Source organism: Nicotiana attenuata, unplaced genomic scaffold (genome assembly GCF_001879085.1).
Source record: "Nicotiana attenuata strain UT unplaced genomic scaffold, NIATTr2, whole genome shotgun sequence".
Lineage (NCBI taxonomy): Eukaryota > Viridiplantae > Streptophyta > Magnoliopsida > Solanales > Solanaceae > Nicotiana > Nicotiana attenuata.
Genome location: NW_017670847.1, coordinates 189,748 through 199,121, shown reverse-complemented (window position 1 = coordinate 199,121; position 9,374 = coordinate 189,748). Strand labels below are relative to the sequence as shown.

At 35.6% G+C, this 9,374-nt stretch overlaps 1 long non-coding RNA gene across 1 annotated transcript; it reads left to right on the top strand.

Annotated features, from left to right (window-relative positions):
* The first annotated feature begins 765 nt into the window (after positions 1 to 765).
* On the top strand, positions 766 to 4,797 carry LOC109243866. The gene is made up of 5 exons (XR_002070634.1): positions 766 to 997; positions 2,809 to 2,923; positions 3,080 to 3,853; positions 4,110 to 4,154; positions 4,450 to 4,797. It is a non-coding gene; the product is annotated as an uncharacterized LOC109243866 (long non-coding RNA).
* The last annotated feature ends 4,577 nt before the right edge of the window (positions 4,798 to 9,374 follow it).

The following is a 9,374-nucleotide window of genomic DNA, read 5'->3' as shown; positions in this document are numbered from 1 at the left end:
ATCAGTGTAGTCATCTAAGTCAAGTGGATACTATTACTTGACCATTTTCATCTTTCTTTGGGGGAATTGGAAGATTTCCCTTTTTGATCACTCGCCAGACTTTGATGTTATAAGACATGGTGTATGTTTCCATACGCACTTTCCAATGAGAGAAGTGTTGTCCATTGAAGTATGGTGGTCGAACTTGAGAGGTTCCCTCTTGAAATAGTGCACCAACGACTGTGTTTGATCCCGTGATCTTTTTCCCACTAGCTGTTAAGCAAAGTTTGTGAGCCTTGCACTGATACCAATTGAAAGTACTAGAGGGAGGGGTTGAATTGTGGTCTATAAAAAATTAGTCGACTAACGATGATTTTAGTTGACTAGATCGAGAGCAAAATGTAAAATAACAGTAAACTGAAAGAGAATGACATACAACAATTTTATACTAGTTCCATACCGGTGTGGTACTTGAATCCAGTTTTCCTTAGGTCACAAGGGTTCCTTTTAGATCTTGAAAGTATTACAACAAGGATGGTTTTGATTCGTTCACCACCAACGAAGTACAACAACAGTGAATCTCTAATAATGACACAACTCTTTTTTGTGTTCTAACTCTTCCGTCTTTTGAGATACTTATAAAATTAAGATTACAGTGTTTAGGCTAAGAAGTAGAGAGACTTAGAAAACAATGTATGTAGTTGCACAAGTGTTCCAATTGATCGTAGTAGCCTTCTTATAGGTGAGCAAAAGAGCCGTTGAGTCTTGACTAGAAATAGAGGCACGAGATCTTTAAAAAGATTTGACCCAGGGGTGCCTCTTCGAATCCTACTCTTTGGGAAGGGCCGGATTCGATTGTGTCTTTCCTTATTACAACTTTCATTTATAAGACAATCAAGCCTTTGACTGAGCTTTAATTAAGGATACTGAATATTTGCTGGCAATAACTCCTTGATTGGTAATCTGATTTTCTTGATTGAGGCCGAGTAGATCTGCACGCTTTTGATTCCTTCTTCAGGTCCATTGCTTTAGCAATCACAGCGTTAGATAGCTATTTTTCTTTCCTTTTGATGATTCCTGCGAAATAGAGTAATTGAATATTGTCATCGTTGAAACCTTTGAATTTAACTTAACAGCTAGTACGACTTTGAATCTCTTTGAGCTCCAGCTTTTTACTATTTTATACTCCTTTGTTTGATTTGAAGAACAATTCTAGTCGTAAAATGCAACACCAAACTGGCCTCTGACCAATAAATGGTAAGAGCTAACAACATCTCTAGGATCTTTAAAGAATGGAGTCATAAGACCTTGAATACATTATCAATAATGTTAACATTTTGCGTAATAGCTTGTTCGTTTGCCACCTCCTCCACTTACCCTGTTTCCTTCTCTATTTTCTCTGGTGTTCTTCCGTTTGAACTAGTAATTGCTTTACTCACGGCCTTTCCTAAGTAGTGAATTTGGCAATTTGCACAGTAAATTAACTCTATGATTTTGTTGACATTGTTACTTGGATGAATCGGTCATAGAGATGAATTATATTCAATTTAGGTTGAGGTACTTCATTTTTCTTCAATAGGCTGTGACTCCCTAAAAGTATCTGCTGACGTTTTTTTCTTCTTTCCCTGTGGAATAACAAAACGTTTGTTTGCGTCCGTAATAAATCTGATTGAGCTTGAAAAGTAGTGTTGGAAAAGCTGTAGTTATTTGATAATTATGAAACTATTTCACACATGCTTTTAGGTAAAAATATTTTCTAGTGAGCAGTTTATATTTACAACGATTCTTTGTCGATGCTTTGCACTGATGCCCTAATTTAGTTCTCTGGTGGATTATTGTGCTCTATTCTGGAGACTAAGAGCTGAATTAGCAATATAATTGATTGAATATGTGCATTATCCTATATCAAAGAACAAAACTGTACAAGTGACCATTTTTGGGTATATCAATTTGGGGAGGAGGTATTCTTTCCTTTGTTTCTTTTATTGTAGTTAAAATCTGAAATTATTCTACAAGATAATGTCCCATGTGTATACTGAGTACAAGAAGTTCTAGAAATTTTCTCTATTTAGTTGTTTTCCCTTATGATGTTTATAGGATGATAGTGAAAAATAAGAGATTGGTTGGGCAGAAGGTCAGTAGAAAACTATCTTTTAGATTGTGAAGCATCTCGAAAGATAGAGTCTGGGGGCATGTAATAGAGCTCGTTCTTCCATTTTGAGGTCTTTAGACTTTCATCTGAGATAGGGGCACGTAAAAAAGCTTGTTATAACAGTGATTGCACTCATGCTTACTGCACTACTGCGTGGTTCATCAGTGTGCCAATGACGACAAAGGACCATCCTGTTCTTTCCCATGCTATTGGTCAGTTTTTTGAATTTCAAGTGATAATAACTACCTTTTAATGCAGGTAAATTTTCCAAGGTATCACATATTACCTACAATACGTTATCTTTAATTTTGAGAAGTTCACATTTTTCTCTCGGTGCTCGTCCCTACGATAGCTTCTTGTGCCAGGTGGTCAAGGGCCGGGGTGTGGTGCACTATGAGTTTTATATTGCGAGTTTAGTGAGGTCGCTGGTTGTCGAGGGGCTGGGAGGGTGGTGTATTGTGAGTTTTGTATTGTGAGATGAGACTGAACGCATTGTGCCTCCACATTAATTATGTAACCGGCAATAATGTCATGTATATTACAGTAATTATTGGTTTGTTCCCTCAATGAAAATTAGGTTCAAGAATTGTGTTGTGTTGGTAATTAGTTTTGTGCAGTTTATGGATATGATTGCTTGAATGGCCATTTTGTCTTAACCATATATCTGATGATTTCAGGTTCATTTTTCTGTTGTTGAAGATTGCTTGCCATTAGCAGAGGAGAAGTTTAGGCAAGCGATTAAAACGAACTATTACACGAGGACAAAGTTTGATTGCAAATTGACCTTAACAGGTATCTGAACATTTTTCTGTGAATGGTAACAAAACAGGTATCTATACATTGTATTTGCATTTATTTGAAATCCTCACACTTGTTTGGATGTTGATTGTAAATTTGCCTTGTGTGGATCATGCCATCAGTTTATTTGTATGTGTTGCTAATGAATAGGTGAAGGACTTGTGCAAGCTTTTCATTTATGCTAGCGAAGAGTCCGGGTCCAAGGAGTCGGGTGCACAACTCAAATCAGAGACCAGTGCTATGGACAAGAGGGGCAGAATTACGGGAAAGCATATGAATAAAAAGAGACAATCTGAACGTGCTCGACAAGCTACGTGGGTGGAAGAGTCTAGGTACCATGCATATCCACGTCTGCACAGAAGTAATGTAGTTACAACTGCACCAGTGTCATTAGCTTTGCCTCAATATTTACTACCATCTGCTACTGGTCAATCACATAACAGAACTTTGGGAATAGGTGTTCATGGACGGAACACAATGACACAGAGTCATGATTCTTACAGAGAGGTGCAACTGGTGGAGCCTCATGATGCTTATAGGAGGGACATACTGCTAAAGAATCCTGATATTTACAGAAGTGAGGCTCTAGCAATAGAGCATTGTGATTATTCCAAACGAGATGGATTAGTAGGGCATCATTAATATCAACCAGTAAATTTGGAGACAAGGCACCAAGATGTTGTAAACCTTTATCCGTATGCTTTATATCATGAGCATTTGTCATACCAGGATCCTGTGCACCCGCCAGGCAGACATCCCAATTATAACCCTCCTGCAGACCTACAACCTAAATACCATCTTGGTGGTCTATCAACTGAGTATAGTTCTACCAGAGGCACGGCTCCTGATTACCATTCATCTGCAAATTCTCTCCCCGAGTTTCACTATCATCAACATGTATACTGATATTATATTCTGTCAAAGGTACAGTAATAAGAGAATGTTAACTCTTCCTACTAGAATTCAACTTGAAAATTTTGACTATTTAGTGCTTCAATCTTCAAGGGTTTGTGTATGCTGATTGTTTACTTTGTTAGCTTGAGCCAAATTTCACTAGACGGTGACCCTTATTTTACCATAAGTTTTCATTAGTAGTTATTTATCACTTTTGCAGAAGAGAAATCCGTTGATCTGGATTCATGTTGATCTTTATGGTTGTCGTCTGCTCTATTACTTTCAGGTAGCAGTACCAAGTGGCGAATCTTTCTCTCAACTCTTTTATAAGGTCAGTTTGACTGGTTTTAATGTTCTTCTTACCACTTATCGTTTTCTTATAAGTACTATCAACACTCAAATACAGTAGTATAAGTATAGAAACACTGGAAAAGAAGACCAATTGACACCCTCCACTTCATTGAGCAGATATATTGATTGTGGTTCTTTATTGGATTATTTTGATGAAGCTTATAGGTAGGGGTCATAATAGAAACCATCAGTTTGAACTAATTCTGTTCATTTCAGGTCTTACTTACTAGATTTAATTAACCTAAACTACTCTGCCCAATCATCTTCTGATGCAGGCCAGAATTGCAGCTTGTTCTCTCACCGCGCATAGGGGGACATTACATGAACATGAGCCGAGCTGAGCATAGAATTGAAGTTTAAACACAGAATTTAGTGATCTAACAATAATTTTTCTTTTAAGGTCAGTGCATACATTTTGTTGAAGTTGTTGATCCTAGTTTTGAAACTTTTGGAAAAGCTAGACGAACTCAACTCGCAACAAACTGTTTTTCAACCGTGCTGAAAGTTCTTGAATTGTCAGTCCCACCAAAGGGGTATCAAATTTCCATTTTGATTGACATTATATTATTGGTGGAAAATGTTTAGCTTTGAGGATATTTTGAGATGAGGCTTTCCTTTGCTCACACAATTGCATCCATTTTTCATTTCTCATCAGTATTATTGTCTTCCTTTGACATGGTGATAATGGATTATAGATGGTGAGGCACAGCTATGAAAATCGTGAAGTCTGAGGCCAGGAGAATAATCTCTTATGACTTGTAGGTAAGTTAAGATGGTAGTTATGGTAGTTTGGTCCTGGATTGGTTATGAGTAGCCTAGCTTGATGTTGGCATGTTTCATGACAAAGTGTCTTCAATGCAATGGTCCTAAAAAAAAGGAAGAAAATGAGCAAATTGTAATCATGGAGTTACCGCATGGGTAAGCAAATGAAAACTTACATGGTCCCAATGGGACAGTTTGATGAGCAAACGGGCCCAAATGTTAGACCTTTCTAGAATTAGGTTTTCCCACTTTAACACTCTTAACATAAAAGTATGGATCCCCCTTATATTCTTGATAGGCAAAATGGCCTCCTGGCCAATTAAACTTGCACCCAATTACCAGCCTGGTAAATAAACTTATAATTTTTCTATTTGAACATCTCAACTTGACGGAATGATTACTAATAAACACATCCAATCGAGCGTGTATATCAATTGCGCTTACATGTCAAACACGTCATGCTAGACAATTTATTGCTTGACATGTGTTATTTGTGGACCCCACTTTTAAAATTAATTTATCAAAATCTCATTTTATTTTTACTTTCTTCTCCACTTGAACACTCCCCCCTCTCCCAAAACCAGTAAAAGAAGACACTGCCGGAAAAGCTTCCGACCAAACCCCAAATGGAAAAAATTAGTCAATTTATTTTATCCCTTTTCTACTTCTCTTCTTATTTCTGTTAAATTCAATTGGGAAAACTGGGCTGCTTTAGTGTTATTTGTGAAATCATCTACTAATGCTTGCATACACTGAGCTGCCCTTTCTGTTGTTGCTTGTTCTTCTTCTTCTTCTTTATTAGCCGGCATTAAATCCTGATAAGGGTTTCACAATGGTCGCTATCATCGTCATCGTCATCGTCATCGTTATGGTCATCATCATCGTTATGGTTATTGTTATTGTTATTGTTATTGTTATTGTTATTTTTGTTGTTGTTGTTGTTGTTGTTGTTGTTTGATTAAGATTGTCTAGAGCTTGTCGGGGCAAATAGAGCGGCCCGTATCTTGGCGGGGCGACCCGGAAGGCACTATTTTGATGGTGTAATTGAGGTTTGCAGCCATGGCGGTTGCTTCGTCTCTTTTGCCCTTATCATACAGATCGACGAAGAAGGGGGAAAGGGTATACTGGTAAAGAAAGGGATAGGATGGGAGTCTTTCTTTCTTTTTAATTTATTATTGTTTTCCTAATTGTAAAAAAGTTTTAATCCAAAATTATTGTACTCACGCGCGTTGATTATGTGAGCTTCTCGCAAGTTGTCCATGTCACCTGTGTTCTTGCCACATAAGCATAGTCAATGATCAAATGTGTTTACTAGCTCACATATGTACGAGTTGAGGTGTTCAAATGAAAAAATAGTAAGTTTATTTACCGAGTTGGCAATTGGAAAATACTTTTACTTTTATGATAATTTTGGGGAAAAAATTGAATTGCATTCTTTTGCTACTTAGCTAATATTTTTTTCATTAATTAAAAGTTAATATTAACTCATTCCAAGTTTTAATATTTAACTATAATCACAATTTGGATAATTTCGAAAATTTTCCTCTGAGATCCTCCTTATAACACAAATTTCTATTGCAGTTTGAGAATTACGCTCACCTCTCTTATTTTTATTTTTTTATAACGAAACAAAATTCACATGATAAAATCTAATAACATTTATGTAATGTTCGAATTGCCCTTTAATGGCATTAAATATTAAATATTAAATATTAAATTTAATAACACAAAATTCTTTACATAAGTACAAAATAAAAGTACTTGCACTTCCAAAATGATAATAACAGTGATACAACTCTTTTATCTTCTGCACAATTATAACCTATTCCATGGTTCATGTCATATTTATTTACCTAAATTGAATATTGATAGTTAGAAACGAGATAAATCAATCTTCTTTCTATTCGATTATTCTTTTCAATTTATTTATTAATATTAAAAAATTATTAATGTATGATAAAAATTTAAACCATTGATTTTAATTAAGAATCTAAATACCTGAAATATGTCATATTACAAAAGACATTAGAAGGAAAATAGCCTCAAAAAATTGTAAAAAACTAAATCAAACATTAAAAACTTAATTTTAAAAATGAGTCCTACGTTACGTATAACATGTAAAAACAAAATACTTAGACAAACTTGTCAAAAAATAAATTTGTAATATCATTTAAAATTTCAAGAGAAAGTTCAATTAACAATTTTTTTTACAACTATTGTTTCTTAATTTTTTTAATTATTCGATGTTCCTCTTAGTTTTGACAAATATAAGGAGTATTTTACTATTGTGTTATATATAGCTTTATGTGTGCCTATTTTTAGTAGCTTCATAGTAGTGCTAAACGGACGAAAAAGGGGTAGTACAAATACAACTTCTTAATTTTTAAGTTTTGAATAAAAAAAATATATTATAGTTACAACAACTTTAATTAATGGGCTTTAAATAAAGAAATCTATATGGAAAAAAAATTAATTGCTTATAGAATCCTAAATGTGGAAAAAATAAATATTCAGAATTATAGTTGATTCCAATATCCCAGTTATTAGGAAAATAATTAAATGATCATTCCTACATAATAGGAAAATATTAGAATTATTATTTTGTCCAGTGTGAACTCTATTTTTAAAGGGTAAAAAAGGCGAACGACTTTTCGTTAAGGGCCTTCATGCTTTTAATATAGTATAGATAGATATAGATGATAAGTTAACTACGGAGAAATTTCTATACTAAATATCTATTGTTAACTTGGTAAATTGTAATTGGTGTGATAATACAGACTAAATAATAAAGTACATTTTCTTTTACATTGTCACTGCATGCATAGTATAGGTAAAATACTTTCTTTAATATGTCTTCTTTATTAGTTACAACTCAGTCAGTAACTTAACTCGCTAGCACCCCCTCAGTGGAAGGACCAGTATGTAGCATTTATGAAGCTTGATCCACTTCTTTGCTTGTTTGGTAGGCTACAGCGTAGTTATGGCGATTACCGTTTCTCATGCAGTTGAATCCAAAAGCAGTGTGTCAGTCCAAGTAGATTTTAAAGAGTTTAAGCTATGTGTACTACTACCGTATAAAATGTTTATATTATTAGATTAAGTTCATCTATAAATTCGCTAAGAACTAAAACTTATGAATCCTAAATTCTAATATTTTTAATTTATTAGATCCTAAACTAATAATTTGTACCAAGCCGACACTCTAGTTCTGCCCTCTAGCTCCGCCCTCTCTACATTAACATATAAATTTTCGTGGCATATGATATAATAGCTCAGAATATAGAGAACAACAACCTGCTACATACAGTTGGATCACAGTGATAATGTGAAATTCTTTTACATTAACAATATAATATATATAACTTAAATATGCTTAGAAGAGGCCCCAATCCTTAGGGGCGGATATAGTAGTACGTAATATATGGATTGACGTGAATTCAATTATTATTGTATACTATATCATAATTTGCGGTAGCAAGAACCCGTAAACTTTAATTCTTTTGATACCAATCCTTCGTGTCCTTTCCATCTATTACAATGTGGACATATTGCTCTTCAAAATTAGTCAGCCCCTGCAGATACTTTAACCAAACAGGTGGACAGGAGCCCCCTCACCTAGCAATTACTCTTTCCATTTATTAACTCGGTCAAAACATATATGCCCTATGCTTCAAGACAACTGTTCCTCTATCTCCATTTTTAACGACACAGGTGAAGTGTACAATTATTGATAGTATTCAACTTCTTTACGCATCTCATATCGAGAAGATAAAAATAGCCGAAATGAGGATGTTGAGATGGATATGCGGCCACACTAGGCTGGATAAGATTAGGAATGTAGATATTCGGGAGAGGTACGTAAGTGTGGCTCCCGTAGATGACAAGATGCGGGAAGCGAGCTTAGATGGTTCGGGCACGTGCGGAGGAGGAGCCTAGATGCCCTGGTTAGGAGGTATGAATGGTTGGCTTTGACAGGTACGAGAAGAGGTAGAGGGCGGCCTAAGAAGTATCGGGGCGAGGTAATCAGGAAGGACATGGCGCGACGCCAGATTTTCGAGGACATGGCCCTGGGTAGGGAGGTGTGGAGGTCGAGCATTAGGGTTGTAGGGTAGGGGGTAGTTCAGCATTTTTCCTCGTTGTTCCAGCTAGTCTAATAGTGTTTTGTCTAAGACTGCTGGCGGTTTTGTTCATCACACTATTTTTATTTTTATTCTTTTCAATGTTATTATTAGCATAATTATTGTCCTTCCACTTATTTGTTGTCTCTTACGATGCTGATACTATTTATCTGGTTTCTGTTGTTGTTACAGATCTTTTGTCTCTGAGACGAGGGTCTCCGGGAAACAATCTCTCTACCCTCTGGGATAGGGATAAAGTCTACATACACTCTACCCCCAGACCCTACTAATGGGATGATTACTCGGTTGATATTGTTGTT